At 35.8% G+C, this 20,321-nt stretch overlaps 1 protein-coding gene and 1 pseudogene across 1 annotated transcript in view; one reads left to right on the forward strand and one right to left on the reverse strand.

Annotated features, from left to right (window-relative positions):
• Positions 1-20,321, reverse strand: part of NDUFA12 (NADH:ubiquinone oxidoreductase subunit A12) — a 55,744-nt gene that overhangs the window by 10,457 nt on the left and 24,966 nt on the right. The gene's annotated exons all lie outside the window — the stretch shown is intronic.
• Positions 4,763-6,091, forward strand: LOC143642801 (maternal embryonic leucine zipper kinase pseudogene; annotated as a pseudogene).

Genomic DNA, 20,321 nt, shown 5'->3' on the forward strand with positions numbered 1-20,321 from the left:
ATCAAAACTTATGGGATGCAGCAACGGCAGTGCTAAGAGGGAAATTTATTGCTCTAAATGCCTATATCAAGAAAGAAGAAAAAAAAAAAAGAAAGAAGAAAGGACAAAAATTGAGGAATTAACTGTCCACTTGGAAGAACGAGAGAAAGAACAGCAAACTAACCCCAAAGCAAGCAAAAGGAAAGAAATAATGAAGATTAGAGCAGAAATAAATGAAATTGAGAACATGAAAATGATTGAGAAAATCAACAAAACCAGAAGTTGGTTCTATGAGAAGATCAATAAGATTGATGGACTCTTAACAAGATGGACAAAAAGAAGAAGAGAGAGGATGCAAATAAATAAGATCAGAAATGGAAGAGGAGAAATAATCATTGACTCCACAGAAATAAAGGAAGTAATGACAGGATACTACGAACAACTTTATGCTAATAAATACGACAATGTAGATGAAATGGACAACTTTCTAGAAAGGCATGAACAACCAACATTGACTCAAGAAGAAACAGATGACCTTGACAAACCAATCAGAAGTAAAGAAATTAAATCAGTCATTAAGAAGCTCCCCCAAAAGAAAAGTCCAGGACCAGATGGCTTCACAGGTGAATTCTACCAACATTTCAGAAAGAATTAGTATCAATTCCGCTCAAGCTTTTCAAAAAAGTTGAAGAGGAGGGAAAGCTACCTACCATTCTACGAAGTCAACATCACCCTCATACCAAAGCCAGAAAAAGATTTTACAAAAAAAGAAAACTACAGACCAATTTCTCTAATGAATATAGATGCAAAAATCCTCAACAAAATTCTCGTAAATTGAATCCAGCAACACATTAAAAGAATTACACATCATGACCAAGTAGGATTCATTCCAGGTATGAAAGGATGCTTCAACATAAGAAATTAATGTAATACACCATATCAACAAATCAAAGCAGAAAAACCACATGATCATCTCGATTGATGCCAAAAAGGCATTTGACAAAATTCAACATCCTTTCCTGTTGAAAATACTTCAAAAGATAGGAATAGAAGGGAACTTCCTCAAAATGATAAAGGGAGTATATGAAAAAACCACAGCTAACATCATCCTCAATGGGGAAAAACTGAAAACTTTCCCTCTAAGATCAAGAACAAGGTAAGGATGTCCACTATCACTACTATTATTCAACATTGTGTTGGAAGTTCTAGCTAGAGCAATTAGACAAGAAAAAGAAATACAAGTCATCAAAATTGGAAAGGAAGAAGTAAAACTCTCACTGTTTGCAGATGATATGATACTATAGGTCAAAAACCCTGAAAAATCCACAGCAAAACTACTAGAGCTAATAAATGAGTATAGCAAAGTGGCAGGTTACAAGATCAACACTCAAAAGGCTGTAATGTTTCTATATACTAGTAATGAACAATCTAAGGGGGAATCAAGAAAAAAATTCCATTTACAATTGCAACCAAAAGAATAAAATACTTAGGAATAAATTAAACTAAAGAGACAAAAGTCCTATACAAAGAAAACTACAAGAAATTGTTAAAAGAAATCACAGTAGACCTAAATAGATTGAAGGGCACACTGTGTTCATGGATTAGAAGACTAAATATAGTTAAGATGTCAATACTACTCAAACTGATTTACAGATTCAATCCAATACCAATTAAAATCCCAAAAACTTACTTTTCAGAAATAGAAAAACCAATAACCAAATTTATCTGGAAGGGCAGTGGGGCCCAAATAACTAAAAGTATCCTGAGAAAAAAAAATGAAGTCTGAAGTCTCACAGTACCTGACTTTAAGGCATATTATGAAGCTACAGTGGTCAAAAAACAGCATGGTACTGGCATAAAGATAGATATGCTGACCAATGGAATCAAATAGAGTGTTCAGGTATAGACCCTCTCATCTATGGACAATTGATCTTTGATAAGGCAGTCAAACCAACTCACCTGGAACAGAACAGTCTCTTCAATAAATGGTGCCTAGAGAACTGGATATCCATATGCAAAAGAATGAAGGAGGATCCATATCTCAAACCCAACACAAAAATTAACTCAAAATGGATCAAAGACCTAAACATTAGACCCAAGACCATAAAACTGTTAGGAGAAAATGTACGGAAATATCTTATAAATCTTACACTAGAGGCAGTTTCTAGACCTTACACCCAATGCAAGAACACTGAAGAAATAAATAAATAAATAGAAACTCCTCAAAATTAAACACTTTTGTGCATCAAAGAACTTCGTCAAGAAAGTAAAAAGACAGGGCCACGGTGGCTCAGCGGCAAGAACGCTTGTCTGCCATGCCAGAGGATCCGGGTTCGATTCCTGGTGCCTGCCCATGCAAAAAAAAAAAGAAAGTAAAAAGACAGCCTACACAATGAGAGACAATATTTGGAAATGATGTATCAGATTAAAGGTCTAGTACCCAGAATATAGAAAGAGATTGTTTAACTCAACCACAAAAAAGACAACCCAATTATAAAATGGGCAAAAGACTTCAACAGACACTTCTCAGAAGAGGAAATACAAATGGCCAAAAGGCACATGAAAAGATGGTGAACTTCCCTGGCATGGGTGTCTGCCCATGCAAAAAAAAAAAATTAGGCCTAAGAGTCACCCAAAGAGAACCTCTTTTGTTGCTCAGATGTAGTCTCTCTCTCTCTCCAGCCAACACAACAAGCAAACTCACCACCCTCCTCTTGTCTACGTGGGACATGACTCCCAGGGGTGTGGACGTTCCTGGCAACGTGGGACAGAAATCCTAGAATGAGCTGAGACTCAGCATCAAGGGATTGAGAAAACCCCTAGAATGAGCTAACACTTAACATCAAGGGATTGCGAAAACCTTCTCCACCAAAAGGGGGAAGAGTGAAATGAGACAAAATAAAGTGTCAATGGCTGAGAGATTCCAAACAGAGTCAAGAGTTTATCCTGGAGATTATTCTTACGCACTAAATAGATATCGCTTTGTTACTCAAGATGTAATGGAGAGGCTAGAGGGAACTGCCTAAAAATGTAGATCTGTGTTCTAGTAGCCATGTTTCTTGAAGATGATTGTGTAATGATATAGCTTTCACAATATGACTGTGTGCTTGTGAAAACCTTGTGTCTGATGCTTTTATCTACCTTATCAACAGATGAGTAAAACATATTGAATAAAAATAACTAATAGGGGGAACATATGCTAAAATAAATTTAGATTGAAATGCTAGTGATCAATGAAAGGGAGGGGTAAGGGGAATGGTGCATATGAATTTTCTTCTGCTGTCTTTTTACTTCTTTTTCTGAATTGATACAAATGTTCTAAGAAATGATCATGATGATGAATATACAACTATGTGATGTTATTGTGATTTCCTGATTATATATGTAGAACAGAATGATAAAAAAATTTAAAAAGGGCATTAAGAAAATAAAGGTTATCATTTGGGTAAGTATAAATATCAAAACTACTGTATTTAATTTTTTAGTATATAATTCCACTCCTTACTTCTTACATATACTAAAATGCAAATACAGAAAAATAAATGACAAATCTATGGCTCTGAGCATACAATGTATGAAGATATAATTTGTAATAAGTATAAAAAGGGTGGGGAGACAGAGAAATATAGGAACAGTGTATGGTATACTAGTGTCGTTAACTTGGTATCAAGTAAAAAATTATTGTGATATATTTAGGATGTTAAATTTGAAATCCATGGAAACTCAGAAGAAAATATATGAAAAACATATTCAGAAAGAAATGAGAAGGAACTCAATATGGTACAATACAAAAAATTAAATAAATATGAAAGTAGACATTAATGGCAGAATTGAGGGTCAAAAAAAGGTATTACTTGCAAAGACTAAATAGCAAAATGGCAGAAGAAAGTCTTCTATTATCAGTAGTTAGATTAAATGTAGGTGGATTAAACTCTCCAGTCAAAAGGTAGAGACTAGCAGAAAGGATTAAAAAAGAAATGACCCAAATATATGTTGTTTACAAGAGAGACACCTTAAATTCAAAGATATAAGTAGGCAGAATATGAAAGGATAAAATACATATCATGTAAGAAGCAGCTAGAACCGGATCGCTGAAAGGGAATCTTGTTCTGGACACCAGGCTGGCATCTCTGTGCCACTAGTCCCCACCCCATGCAGCCCTCTGCCTCAGATTCTTTTTGTAATTCTGAGTAAACTTCCAGGAGGACTTTGAAAGATTATGATGAACTTCTCAAATACTATGAATTATACGAACCTACTGGGACAGACAGCTTTGCAAAGATCAAACTTGCCTGTCATAGCCTCACTGGAGAAATGGTACCTATAAAAATCGTGGTTAAAATGTACTAAGGAATGATTTGTCCCAGAGGAAAATGGAGATTGATTCCTTAAAGAACCTGAGACATAGGCATATTTGTCAACTTTAACATGTGCTAGAGACAGCCAACAAAATATTCGTGGTTCTTGAATACTGCCCTGGAGGAGAGTTATTTGATTACATACTTTCCCAAGACTGCCTGTTGGAGGAGGAGACCTGAATTGTCTTCTGTCAGTTAGTATCCGTGGTTGCTTAAGTGCACAGCCAGGGCTATGCTCATAGAGATCCTAAACCAGAAAATTTGATGAATACCATAAATTAAAGCTGATTGACTTTGGTCTCTGTGCAAAACCCAAGGGTAGCAAGGATTATCATCTACAGACATGCTGTGGGAGTCTTGCGTATGCAGCTCCTGAATTTATACAAGGAAAATCATACCTTGGATCAGAGGCAGATGTTTGGAGCATGGGCATACTCTTATATGGATTTATGTGTGGATTTCCACCATTTGATGATGATAACATCATAGCTTTGTATAAGAAGATTATGAGAGGGAAATATGAGGTTTCTAAGTGGCTTTCTCCCAGTAGTGGGCTCTGCTTCTCCAACATATGCTACAGGTGGACCCAAAGAAATGGATATCTGTGAAAAATCAATTGAGCCATCCCGGAATCATGCAAGATTCACAAGAATCCTTTCATTCACCTTGATGAAGACTGTAATGGAACTTTCTGTACATCACAGAAACAACAGGCAAACAATGGAGGATTTAATTTCATTGCGGCAATATGATAATTTCATAGCTACCTATCTTCTGCTTCTAGCCAAAAAGGATCGGGGAAAATCAGTTTGTTTAAGGTTTCCTTCTTTTTCCTGTGGACAAGCCAATGCCTCCCCTCTCACAGACTTCAAGTCAAAGAGTCAGAGCCTGGAAGATGTAAGAGTGCATTATGAAAATTATATGTTTTGATTAGCAGACTGTGGTGTGAAAATAATTCATCAACAGGCGTGGGTACCCTGCAAACACCCCAGTTTGCCACGTACTGGACAGAATCAAATGATCTAGAATCTAAATTATTAACTCCAGGATTATGCAGAGCATCTACAAATAAAGAATAAAGAGAATGTATATACTCCTAAGTCTGCTATAAAGAATGAGGAACACTTTGTATTGCTGGAACCAAAGACTCCAGTTAATAAGAACCATGATAAAAGGGGGAATACTCACTGCCCAAACTGTTACATTATACCCTTAAAAGAAAGAAAACAGTGCTAAAAGAAACACCAATTAAAATGCCAGAAAATTCAGTAGAAACAAACAAGTTCATGACAGGTGTCATTAGCCCTGAGAGGCCCTGCTGCTCAGTGGAACTAGATCTCAAACAAGCACACACAGAAGAAACTCCAAAAAGAAAAGAAACAAAATTACTTGGGAGCCTTGCAAGGGGACTGCTTCTGTGCTTGCTTGCCATGAGCAAAAGAAAAGGCTCTGCCAAAGATGGACCAAGAAGACTAAAGCTTCACTATAATGTTACTACAATAGTAACTCCCAATCAACTCTCCAATGAAATAATGTCTATGCTTCCAAAAAAGCATGTTGACTTTGTACAAAAGGGCTATACACTTAAGTGTCAAACACTGTCAGATTTTGGCAAAGTGACAATGCGGTTTGAACTAGAAGTGTATCAATTTCAAAAACCTGATGTGGTGGGTATCAGGAGGCAGTGACTTAAGTGCAATGCCTGGGTTTACAAAAGATTAATGGAAGATATCCTATCTAGCTATAAAGTATAATTGATGAATGGTTTCCATTTTGCTGGGTGAGTGTGGGTACAATCTAGCCTATGGAGACTGGTGAGAATGGTTTGATTGTAAAGTTCATTGGAGCTACAAATTCGTTCCAAAAATGCTATCTTAAAGACCAAGTTAGATTTTTGTTTTTAAACAAAAGATATTATTTTGTGGATGAATCTACGGCAAGCCATATGTCATTATTTGTTACTGTCTTTTTTTTTAATCATGTGGCTTTGTATAGTAATAACTATGGATTTTCCTAGATTCTCTTCTATATATGATTGCAAGCTCTTAACTACGTCTCTTTTTAATGTGTAATTTCTTTGTAAAATGAAAATATTTGTGAATACACACAGACACACACATATATATATACATATCATGCAAGTAATAACCAAAAGAGCTAAAGCAGCTATACTAATGTCAGATAAAATGGACTTTAAGAGAATAACAGTTACAAGGGACAAAGAAGGTCACAATATATTGTTACAAGAGTCAATTCAACAGGAGGATATAACAATTATAAATATATATGCACTTAATGGTAGAGTCCCCAAATATATGAAGCAAATATCAACATATTTGAAGGGAGAGATAGAAAGTTCTTCTTTAATGGTAGGAGACTTTAATAAATCAGTTTCAATAATGGAGAGGACATCTGGACAGAAGATCAAAGAAATAGAGGACTTGAATGATATTCTAAACCAACTAGACCTAGCAGACATATATAGAACATTTCACACTACAGCAGCAGAATATATTCTCCTCTAGTGTACACAATTCATTCTCTAAGATAGACCATATGTTAGTCACAATACAAATCTTAATAAATTAAGAAATACTGAAATCATACCATGTATCTTCTCTGACCACAAAGGAATGAAATTAGATATTACTAAGACAGAAAAAAATGGGTAATTCACAAATACGTCAAAATTAAACAATGTACTCTCAAAAAACCAATGGATCAAAGAAGAAAGCACACGAGAAATTAGGAAGTATCTTGATGTGAACAAAAATGAAAATACAACATACCAAAACTTATGGGTATACCAAAGGCAGTGCTGAGACAGAAATTTATAGCTCTAAATCCTTACATTAAAAAGGTAGAAAGATCTCAAATCAGAGACCAAACCTCTCTAATGAAGGATTTAGAAAAAGAGCAGACTAAACACATAGCAAATAGAAGGAAATAAAGATTAGAGCAGAGATAAATGAAATAGAGAATAAACAAACAATAGAGAGTATAAAAAAAAGTTGGTTCTTTACAAAGATCAATAAAACTTATAAACCTTCAGCTAGACTAAGTAAAAAGAGAAGTTGTCAAGTAACAAAAATCAGAAATGAAAAGGGGGATATTACTATTAACCTCACAGAAATTAAAAGAATGGTAAGAAAATGCTATAAACAACTGTACACCTAGATATTAGATAACCTAGGTGAAAAGGGCAAATTTCTATAAAGACACATAAAAGCTATCCTAGCTTAAGAAGAGAAAATCTCAATAAATAAATAACCAGTAAAGAGATTAAATCAGTAATCAAAAACCTTCCAGCAGGGCGGGCCACAGTGGTTCAGCAGGCAGCATTCCACCCAGGTTGGATTCTGGTGCCTGCCCATGTTAAAAAAAAAAGAATAGAAAAACCTTCCAAGAAGGAAAAGTCCAGAATCATATGGGTTCACAGGAGAATTTTACAAAACATTCCATGAAGAATTAATACCAATCTAATGTAAACACTTCCAAAAATTGAAAAGAAGAAAATGCTCCCTAACTTATGCTATGAAGTCAACATCACCCTTCATACCAATGCCAGATACAAATATCATAAGAAGAAAAAATTATATACCAACATCTCTTATGAACATAGATGCAAAATTCGTCCACAAAATACTATTAAACTGAATCCAACCATATATGAAAAGAATTTTACACCATAATTAAGAGGGATTTATCCCAGGCATGCAAGGGTGGTGCAATATGAGAAAATACATTAATGTAGCACAACACATTATCAGGGGGAGGGAAAAATTCAGATGATCATTTTGATTGATGCATCTGAAGAAATCCAGCACCACTTCTTGATAAAAGCACCTAGAAAACTAGGAATAGAAGAAAAGCTTCTCAATTTGATAAAGGGCAATTTGATAAACAGCTAAGGTCATAATGGAGAAAGATTGAAATATTTCCCTCTAAGATCAGGAACAAGAAAAGGATGCCCACGGTCACCACTGTTACTCAGCATTGCGCCAGAAGTTCTAGCCAAAGTAAACAGGCAAGAAAAGGAAATGAAACACACTCAAAATTGGAGGTAGGATGTAAAGCTTTTCCTATTTGCAGATGACATGATTTTATATGCAGAAAATCCTGAAAAATCCACAACAATGCTACCAGAGCCTATAAATGAATTCAGCAAGTGGTAGGATACAAGATCAACATTCTCAAATCAGGAGTATTTCTATATGCTAGTAATGAACACTCTGAAGAAGAAATCAAGAAAAAGAATTTCATTTCCAATAGCAACTAAAAGAACCAAATATCTAGGAATAAATCAAACCAAGGATATAAAGGACTTATACACAAAAATTTAAAAATATTGGTAAAAGAAATCAAACACCTAAATAAATGGAGGGACATTCTGTGTTTACGGACTGCAAGGCTAAATACTGTTATGATGTCAACTCTACCCAAAACATTTAAAGATTCAATGCAATCCCTATAAAAATTTTAACAGCCTTCTTTGCAGAAATGGTAATGGTAGGGGTATATGGATGGGTAAAGGCCCTTGAACAGCAAAAGACATCAATAAAAAGAAGAATGAAGTTGGAGGGAACATACTTCCTGATCTTAAATATTATTACAAAGACAGAGTAATCAAAACAGCATGGTACAGGCACAAGGACAAATCTAAACCAAGAGAATCAAATTGAGAGTTCAGAAATCAACTCTCACATTTACGGCCAACTGATTTTTCTTTTTTAAAAACATTTTAATTGTGAAATATAACATATATACAAAAAAGCAATAACTTTCAAAGTATAATGTAACAAGTAGTTATAGAACAGATTTCCAACTTTGGTATGGGTTACAGTTCTACAATTTCCTTCTAGCTGCTCCAAGACACTGGAGACTGAAAAAAAAAAATCAATAAAATGATTCAGTAGTTACAGTCACTTGTTAAATCCTATCTTCTCTGCTATTACTACTTATAGACCCACTAATCTATAGGGGCATTTGGGTTATGCCCATTCTACCTTTTTCATTTTGGAAAGGGGTATCGACAATATGGGATAGAGATGGAACTAGCTGATGTTCTTGGAAAGGATGACCCCTTTGGGTTTCAGGACTTATCTCGCCTAGGAACCAACTGGAGGTTGTAGGTTTCTGGAAAGCAATCTTAGGGCGTAAAACTTCTGTAGCATCTCAGACAGAGTCCCAGGTGTTCTTTAGGGTTAACAGGGATGGTGTTGGTTGGGGTTTGGCAAACCTTGGCAATTAGCAATATCTAACTGATGCTTGTATAAGAGTAGTACCCCCCAAATAGCCTCATGACTATTTGACCTGAGTGAAATAAGCCATACACAAAAGAATAAGATGCTGCATGATTTCGCAATTATGTTCATCCATGTTGTCATATGTTCATCCATGCTGTCATATGACTCAGAACCTCATTTCATCTTACTGTTGCATAATTTTCCACCATATGTTTATATCACATTTTGTTTATCTACTTGCCTGCTGATGGGCTCTTAGATTGTTTCCATCTTTCGGTAATTGCGAATACCGCCACTATGAACACCAGAATACAAATGACTGTTTGTGACACTGCTTTCAGCTTTCCTAGGTATATACCAAGTCATGGTATTGCCAGGTTGCAGGGCAACACGAGATTTAGTTTTCTAAGGAACTGCCAAATTGTCTTCCACAGTGGCTAGACCATTATACATTCCCATCACTAGTGAATAAATGTTCCAGTTTCTTCACATCTTCTCCAACATATGCAGTTTCTAATTTGTTTAATAGCAGCCATTCTTATAGGCGTGAGGTGATATATTATTGTAGTCTTGATCTGCATTTCCCTTATAGCTAATAAAGATGAACATCTCTTCATGGTGCTTTTTAGTATGGCCAACTGATAAACGTTTTTTATTGTTAAATATAACATATATATAAAGAAAAGAAAGAAAAAGCAATGATTTTCAAAGTACACTTCAACAAGTAGAGAACTGATTTCAGAGTTTACTACAGGTTACCATTCCACTATTTCAGATTTTTTCTTCTAGCTGCTCAAAAACATTGGAGAATAGAAGAATTTTTTTCTTGTTTTGTGAAAAATAACATATAAGCAAAAAAGCAATAAATTTCAAAGCACAATGCAACAATTAGTTGTAGAACAAATTTCAGACTTTGATATGGGTTACAATTCCACAGTTTCAGATTTTTACTTCTAGCTGCTCTAAGATACTGGAGACTAAAAGTAATATCAATATAATGATTCAGCAATCATACTCATTTGTTAAACCTTAACATCTCTGTATAACTCCACCATCACCTTTGATCTTTCTCCCACTCTTTAGGGGTATTTGGGGTATGCCCATTTTAAGCTGTTGATAATATGGGATGGAACTAGTCAGTGTTTTGGAGAGGCTGGCCCCTCTGCATTTCAGGACTAATTTTGGTCCAGAGACCTATCTGGAAGTTGTAGGTTTCTGGAAAGTTATTGAGGGCATGGAACTTTTGTAGAATCTTACATAATGCCCTAGGGTGTTCTTTAGGATTGGCAGGAATGATTTTGGTTGGGGGTTGGCAAGTTATGATAGGAAGCAATGTCTAACTGAAGTTTGTGTGAGTGTGATCTCCAGAGTAGCCTCTCAACTCTATTTGAACTCTCTCAGTCACTGATACCTTATATGTTATACTTCTTTTCCCCCTTTTGGTCAGGAAGGCATTATTGATCCCAAAGTGCCAGGGCCAGACTCATCCCTGGGAGTCATCTCCCATGCCTCCAGGGAGACTTTCACTTTTTGATGTCATATCCCACATAGGGTTGATAGCAATGTTTTCACTTGCAGAGTTGGGCTCTGAGAGAGAGAGAGATGGTGTTCTAGCTTGCTAGTTGCTGGAATGCAATATACCAGAAACAGAATGGCTTTTAAAAAGGGTAATTTAATACACTGCTAGTTTACAGTTCTAAGGCCAAGAAAATGTCCCAATTAAAACAAGTCTATAGAAATGTCCAATCTAAGGCATCCAGGAAAAGATACCTTGGTTCAAGAAAGCTGATGACATTCAGGGTTTCTCTCTTGGCTGGAAGGGCACATGGTGAAGTCTGCTGGCCTTCTCTTCTGGCTTGTTTCACGAAGCTCCCTGGGAGGCGTTTTCCTTCTTCATCTGCAAAGGTTCCTTGCTGGTGGACTCTCTGCTTCATGGTTCTGTCACACTCTGAAGCTTTCTCCAAAATACTTCTTCTTTTATAGGATTCCAGTAAATTAATCAAGGCCCACTTAGAATGGGTGGAGACACATCTCCATCTAATCAAGGTTAATATCCACAGTTGAAGTCACATCTCCATGGAGATAACCTAATCAAGTTTCCAACCTATAGTACTGAATACGGATTAGAAGAAACCGTTCCACAAGACTGCTTAGGATCAAAACATGGCTTTTCTAGGGTACATAAATCCTTTCAAACCAGCAGAGATGGCCAACTGATTTTTTTTTTTTTTGTACGCCGTATGGTGGGGGTCTTTCATTCTTTTTCAATGTGAGTAGCCCCTTATTGCAGCACCATTTGCTGAATTTTTGTTTGTGTGTTTGTTTGAGGCACGCATGGGCTGGGAATTGAACCTGGGTCTCCCACATGGCAGACAAGAATTCTACTACTGAACTACCCTCACACTTCCTTGGCCAACTGATTTTTGATAATCATGCTCAGTTCACTTAATTGGAAAAGAATAGTCTCCCATAAATGGTGCTGGGAAAACTGGTTGTCCATATGCAAAAGAAAGATGGAGGACTCCTACCTCGTACCACATACAAAAATCAACTCAAAACAGATCAGACCTAAATATAAGAACCAGAACTATAAAACTAGAAAAAAACATAAGGAAGCATCTTCAAGATCTTGTGTTAGGCAATGGTTTCTTAGACTTTACACCCACGGCACAAAAATCAATGGAAGCTTATCAAAATTAAAAACCTCTCTATCATGAGAATAAAGTGAAAACCTACTCTCACAGGTTGTAAAGTGACAACATGGGAGAAAGTATTTGGAAACCATGTATCTATTAAGCGTTTAATATCTAGAAAATATTAAGGAAATCCTACAACTCAACAACAAAAAGACAAACAACCCAATTAAAACATAGGCAAAAGACTTGAACTGACATTTCTCCAAAGAAGTTAAACAAATGGCCAATAAGCACACATAAAGATGGTCAACATGGTAGGAAATACAGTGGTGTAGAGGAGAACAGTTTGATGGTTCCTAAGACAGTTAAATACAGAATTACGATTATGCATTGGTTTGAAGCTGTTGAGTGAAATAAGCTAGACACAAAAGGACAAACAATGGTATGATCACACTGATATGAAATTATTAGACTAAGCAAATTCCTAGAGTCAGAAATTAGAATGCAGGTTACTTAGACCAGAGTGGGTGTAGGGAATAGGGAGTTGACACTTAAATTGTACAGCATTTCTATTTGGGTTGACAGAATAGTTTGGTAATGGATGGTGGTGATGGTAGTACAATATCATGAATGTAATTAACAGCACTGAAATACATTTTTGAGTACAGCTAAAAGGGAAAATTTTAGGTTGTATATATGTTGTTTGAATAAAAATTTAAAATATATATAGCCATAGTAGTGTAAAATACAAACAGCAAACTCTAGAGTAATCCATGCACTATAGTTAACAGTACAATTTTAAAAAATATTCTTTCATCAACTGCAGCAAATGTACCTCACTAATGCAAGGTGTGAATAACAGGGTAGTATATGGGAACCGTGCATTTTACACATGCTTTTTCTGTAAACTTACTTATCATTAAAAAAAAGAGACTATAATAGACGATTCAGTGGGATTTAAAATGGATATTAAAAAGGACAAGTTGTAGTCAGAATAGAATTCAGAGGTTAATCCAACTTCAAATTCACACAGAAACTACAAAAGGAGTGACAAACATACCATCTTTGGATCAGCTAGATAAATTGATAATTTTATCTAAAAAGCAAAATAATGGTCTTTTCAAGTAAAAAATAATATATCCACCTGTTCATTCAACAAAAATCTATTGAGCAATTACTATGTGCTCATAGCAACTACTACGAGCAATTACTACATACTAGGCACCATTATAGGCATTAACAACACAGCAGTAAACAAAACCAATTTCTTACAGTCAAGAAGCATACTAGCTAGGGAAACAATAAATTAAATAACATATAACTTAGTATTAGGCAGAGATATGTGCTATGAAGAAAAAACTAGAGCAGGGGAAGGGGACAGAGTGTATGGAAGAAGCAGGGCTCTTTTAGATAGGTTAGTGAGGAACCATTTAAGTGAAGGTGCGAGTTATGTAAAATCTGCAGTAAGTCATTCTAAGCAGAGAAAACTGCTAGCGCAAAGAGGCTGAGCTGTAAGTGTGTTTGCTGTTCATGAAAAGTGAAAAGGGCAATGTGGCTAAGTCAGTCAGCAAAACAGTGAAAGGGACTGAGTATATGAAATCACAGTTAAGCAGGAGTGAGATTACATAGGCCCTGGTGACCATGTACGAAGTTGGATTTTTATTCTCACTATGATGGGGAGCCACTGGATAGTTCTGAGCAGAGATTTGATGTGATCTGATTTATATTTAAAAATTATTCTCAAGGGCTGAGAACTAGGCTTTAAAATTCGCAGATGTAATAAACAGCATACTGATGATTTTAAATCCAAATTGCCACTAAACCTTTCTAAATACAAAAGTCCCTTGCATATAAAAAACTCATAATGATAGGCAGAATACTTAATGAATGTGGAAAATATCTGTGCTATATTAAGTGGAGAGGAAGCAAGCCATAAAATAATATGCATAATACCCCAGAATTATATATATATATTTGTTATTTATAATCACAAACCTTCTTCTAAAGAGGGTATAATCAATTAACTACAATCTACTCTCTACTCTCCACACTATGTTTTTTAAAAAATACTCCTTTTCTGCTCAAAAGCTCTTCAATGGCTTCCCATCTCATAGCAAAGGCAAACTCATCCTTACATGGTAGCCAACAATTCCCTGCCCTATTAGGTTCCCTGTTACCTCTCTGATCTAATTTCTTCTTATGACTCTGTCTCTCATTCACTCTACTTCAGTCACACTGGTCTCCTTATTCTTTCTTAGACATGTCAGGAACGCTTCTGCCTCAGGGTCTTTGTACTGATTCCTCCGTCTAGGTATTTTCATGACTGGTTCTGCATCTCTTTAAGGTCTTTGTTCAAAGCTGATCAGTGAGCCCTCCTTCTCCAGAAAACCCAGAAACTCAGTCTCCCACTTGCTATTTTACTTTTCTGGAGGACATATGTCCTTGCCCAACATACTATGTTTTACTTATTTTGTCTGTTTCTCCTTTGAGAAATAGCTGCATTCAAGGTTGAGGCAGTGTATATATGGGCCTGGAACATCTTGTACTAGATTATTTTAAAAGTGCTCAAAGAACGACAAAGACATGTCAAAGCACTTTAAAGACAACTTGAAGCTGCCCACTAGCCAAATCTGTGACAATGTGAGCATTAAAATAAATAACAGTAACAAAAATTACAACCCACTGAATAAAACAGAGATATGTGAATCCATGCTGATATAAATAACTGAACAGATAAAGAGAGAGAAAAGAAAGCTCTTCTTTATGGTACAATACCAATTAATGAATTTAGAAAGAATTATGAAATGAGATCATCACAATTTGACATTATTATAATGAAAATTTTTCAGGTAAGAATCAGTAATGGCAGATCAAGATGGTGGAGTGAGGTGCTTCAGGGCTCTGTTCCCCAACAGAAGGTTTGAACAACCTGCAAAGACTGGCAGAGACATCTTTCTCAAAGCTCCAGGAAAACAGTCAAATGACTGCAGTAACAGAAAGAGTGCTGAATCAAGAAAAAGGTTATTCTCCCCACCTCTACATAGGACATGACTCCCAGGGGTGTAAACCTCCTTGGCAATGTGGGACAGAAATCCTAGAATGAGCTGGGACTCGGCATTAAGGGATTAAGAAAACCTTCTCGACCAAAAGGGGGAAGAGAGATGAGACAAAATAAAGTTTCAGTGACTGACAGATTCCAAACAGAGTTGAGAGGTTATCCTGGAGGTTATTCTTACACACATACACATATCCTGTTTTTAGTTTAAGGTGTATCAGAGTGGTTAGAGGGAAGTATCTGAAATCTTAGAGCTGTGTTCTAGTAGCCATGTTCCTTGAAGATGATTGTATAATGATACAGCATTCGCAATGTGACTATGTGATTGTGAAAACCTTGTGTCTGATGCTCCTTTTATCTACAGTATGGACAGATGAGTAAAAACTATGGATAAGAAATAAACAAATAATAGGGGAAAAAGGTTAACATAAATTGAGCAGTTTGAAATATTAGTGGTGAATGAGAGAGGGAGTAGCAGTATGGCATGTATGACTTTTCTTTTCTCTTTCTTTTGCTCAAGAGATGCAAATATTAAAAAAAATGATCATGGTGATAAAATATACAACTATGTGATGATATTGTGAACCACTGATTGTAACCATGTCAAGAATGTCTGTATATTTGTTATTCACAATTAAAAAAAAAAGGCGACTTACTTTAAATGGTATATATGTTGCTAGAATAAAAAATTTAAAAAAAAACATAGACTGTACAACACAAACAACAAATCTTAATGTAAACTAGAGACTATGGTTAATGGTACAATTATAATGATATTATCTCATAAATGTAACAAAAGTACCACACCAATGCAAAATGTTAAGGGGATGTCTATATGGGAACTCTGTATTTTGTGCATGATTTTTCTGTAAATTTACAAATTATGTAATAAAGAAATTAAAGACAAAAGAAAAAGCTACTTAAAAGCAGTAGGATCTCATGTACTCTGGCTGGCCACGTCACCAACCCTTCACCAGCTCTATGCACTTTCTGGATGTAGCAGAATGCACATACTGGGAGCCTGTATGTCTGATTCAATCTCTCTACTGGTGGCTGGAGAAACTTGCTGTCCCAGAACTTTCTCTTTGTGTATAAGGCTGCACAAAGAGAACCCTACAGAATGTTGTGGGAAAGCAGTCAAGTGGCTGCCTAGGGCAAGAGACTGCTGTCTGTTTGACATAAAGTATAGTGCCCAGGACCATGAGGAAATTTCCTAGGAAAAAGGGCACATTTATCTATGTAAACAGGGCCACACATGCATATCCAGGACATGCACACAAATGATCAAGGGGAACCTACACCTTAGCCTTGAGCTACTCTCTAAATTTATTGTGTGGATAAACTCTGAAGGAGAACACTTGTATGGGTCAATTTGCAAAGACTGGGAAAAGTGTTTTCTCTTTTTTCCTTCTTTTATTTTTTGTTTATTTATTTTTTCTGGTCCTGGCATTCCAGAAGTTTTGTGTGGTCTGAAGCTGTTATGCACCTCAGAAAATGCCATGTTCTTTTAATCCATTTCTGTGGTGCAGAGCTATTGTGGGTGGAACCTTTTGATTAGCATATTTCATCTGAGATGTGACCCATCCAATTCACTTCCGTTATGAGGGGGAAAAAGGCTGAAAAAACAAAAAACAAACAAACAAACAAAAAACCAGAGAGCTCAGAAGGAAATGTCCAGATAAGTTTGGAGAGAGTTTACAGAGAGAAAAGCCCCTGAACACGCTAAAGGCGGAACCCTTGATTAGATTATTTTCATGGTGATATGATACAAACAATTGTGGGTGTGACCTTTTGATTAGATGGAGATATGACTCTGCCTATTTAAGGTGGCCTTGATTAGTTTACTGGAGTCTTTAAGAGAACTCATGGATAAAGAAAGAGTCAGAGCCAACACAGATGCAGACATCTGGAGATGCCTGGAGCACCAGTGGAGAAAGCTGAGATGGAGAATGTTTGGAAATGCAAAAGCCCCAGGAGACAACAAGAGCTGACAGAGCCGACAGGAACCAAAGCCCAGCAGATGTTGCCATGAGCTTTTCCATGATATGCTAAGCAAGACAAAACCTGGAGAGAGCAAGAAAAGCTATGAGAAGAAATTCAGAGTTTCCCCAGAGAAGTTCCCCCTAAGAAAGGACAGCAGATACCAGTCACTCGCCTTCCCATGTGACAGAGGAATCCCAGACTCCATTTGGCCTTTCTTTGGAGTCAAGGTATCTTTCTCTGGATGCCTTAGTTTGGACATTTTTATGACCTTAGAACTGTAAACTTATAGCTGAATAAATACCCTTTATAGAAGCTGATCCATTTCTGATATATTACATTCTGGCAGCCTTAGCAAACTAAAACAACACCCAGGAGAGAGCAGGCACCAGCCATGTGCCTTGCTATCTGATGAAGGAACCATAGATGCCAGTCGTCTCTTTTCAGAGAAGGTGTTTTCCTCTTGATACTTTAATTTGGACATTTTCATGGCATTAGAACTGTAAATTTGTAAATTAATAAATCCCCATTGTTAAAAGCCAGTTCATTTCTGATATATTACATTTTGGTAGATTTAGCAAGCCAAATGTAAGCTTAAGTAACAAACACCTCAGAGTCTAAATTCCAGCAATAAAACATTAAAATATCAAAATGTCTAGGTTTCAACAAAGGACTACAAAACATACAAAGAAACAGGAAGTGAGGGCCCAAGCAAAGGATAAAATTAAAGCATTAGTCTTTCATCAGTGAGGAGGACCAGACCTGGGACATATCAGACAAAAACTTAAAAAATGGTACCAATTATGCTCAAAGAGCTAAAGGAAAATATGGACAAAGAACTAAAGGAAATCACTAAAATGTCAGATGAACCCTGATATGGTTTGTTAAAACTGCTGGAATGCAATACACCAGAAATGGGTAGGCTTTTAAAAAGGAAATTTAAAAGGTTGTAGGTTTACAGTTTTAAGGCTATAAAAATGTCTAAACTAAGTCATCCAGGGAAAGATACCTTGGCTCAAGAAAGGCTGATGGGTCCTGAACACCTCTGTCAGCTGGGGGCATGTGGCTCATGTCTGCTGGGGTCTTTGGTTTCTGGTTTCAAATAGCTTCTCTGGGGGCATTTTTCTTCTCCATCTCCAAATGGCTCTGTCTGTGTCAGTTCTGAAGCTTTTTCCAAAATGGTTTCCTCTTAAAGGCTCCAGTAAGCGTGGAGACATCGCCATGGAAACAACTTAATAAAAAAGATCCCACCTAGGGTGGGCCATGGTGGCTCAGCAGGCAAAAATGCTTGCCTGCCATGCCAGAGGACCCAGGTGTGATTCCCAGTGGCTGCCCATGTAAAAAAAAAAAAAAAAAATCCCACCCAACAATATTGAATCAAGATTAAAGAACATGGCTTTTCTGGGGTACACAACAGTTTCAAACTGAAACAAACTTTAAGAGACTAGTAATAGAAGGATGGTTCTAGGTGAAGGGTACTTGGCAGTTCTTTGTACTTGCAATATTCCTAAAAGTTTGAAATTATTTCAAAATAAAAGTGAAACATTAAAATAAAAAAATAATTTCCAAGTGATACTTTAAAGACTTCCAAGTGATACTGTAAAGTGTTAGAGCAATAAAATATAATATCAGCTAGACCACCATAAGTTCATTAAACTAAGTCTAGGAACTTAACCAATTATGCTACAGTTCTCTCATTTTCCCTCAGGTAGGACCATTCTAAAATGTATTGTCTTTCTTATCAGAAATAGTTGATAAACTGTGATCATCACTTTGGAAGAAAGTTAACATCTCTCTAATCGAGAGTTGCTGAAACAATAAGAAACATTTAGTCTTATTTCAAAGGACACCTTCACTGAAGCAAAATAAAACATAAAATAATTAAACATTTTCATTAATAGTATTTGAATACTTGTCAGTAATTCTTTTTAATCTCCCAGTAAGTATTACAAGAATACTGTTAAATTATTTATCATACCGGTTTTACATATATAACAATGGAAGGACAAAGAAACCATTAACAACGTCAGATGGATAAATCAAAGTTTATTAAATCATTACTTAGCTCTCTTTTTCAATCTGTCACTTGTATTTTTATATTTTGCTATTATATGATATGTATATTTTGTTGGTTCCTTTCTTTTCATTTGTTTGGTTTGTGTGTGTTTTTTTAAATAAATCTTCATCTGACTACCTTAGCGTCACAATTTGACTCTTTTCAAGGAAACAGTTCTGGGTTATGTCAAATACCATGAAAAGTATTTGCTATAATAATAAAAAGAATTTTGTGGAAAAAAATATAAATAAACAGCTACCTAGTCACCCTCTAGTATATCACCCTATTTTAATTTTTTGCATCACATTTACTCTAGCTCAGATTTTTGTCATTTGTTTATTATCTATCTCTTATCAAGAGAATGTAAGTTCCATGAGAACTGGAACCTTGCCTATCTTCTTTATCAGTTGGTTTGAACAGTTTTTAACACATAGTGGGTTCTCAAATATTTGTTGAATCAGTTAATGAAATGGTAACAGTGCTTGTCTTTAGGTCAAGTAATTATGCACTATTTTTGTTTCTATCTTATATTTTTCTGATTTTTCAAGTTTTCTACAACAACCATAAATTTTTATAATCAGAAAAAGTATTTTAAAGGTTATAAGGATTGTTAACATGTAAAAGTGCTTATATTATCAAGAGAAAAAAAACAACATAAAACTGAGTATGACTATGAACACAACTACATGGAAATGCTTTTTCTGAAGGAAAAATATGTTCAAGTGGTAAGGTAGCTTATATGGATTTTCCCCCCAGATTCTTAAACTTTTCTGATCTTTCTACATTTTCTTCAAGAACTGTTCCTTTTAGATTCAAAGAAGCTTATGTTGTCAAATAGCATGGAAATTTCTTATCTTGCTCAACTTCTTAGCAATATCAATACAGCTAACCTTTCCTTCCTCTTGAAACACTTTCCTCTCTTCTATATTCTATATACTCTCTTGGCTTTCCTCCTACATCACTAGCTACTTATTCTTCTTTGCTAGCTCTTCCTCTTCTACTCTTCTAGTA

This window comes from Tamandua tetradactyla, chromosome 7, assembly GCF_023851605.1.
Source record: "Tamandua tetradactyla isolate mTamTet1 chromosome 7, mTamTet1.pri, whole genome shotgun sequence".
NCBI lineage: Eukaryota > Metazoa > Chordata > Mammalia > Pilosa > Myrmecophagidae > Tamandua > Tamandua tetradactyla.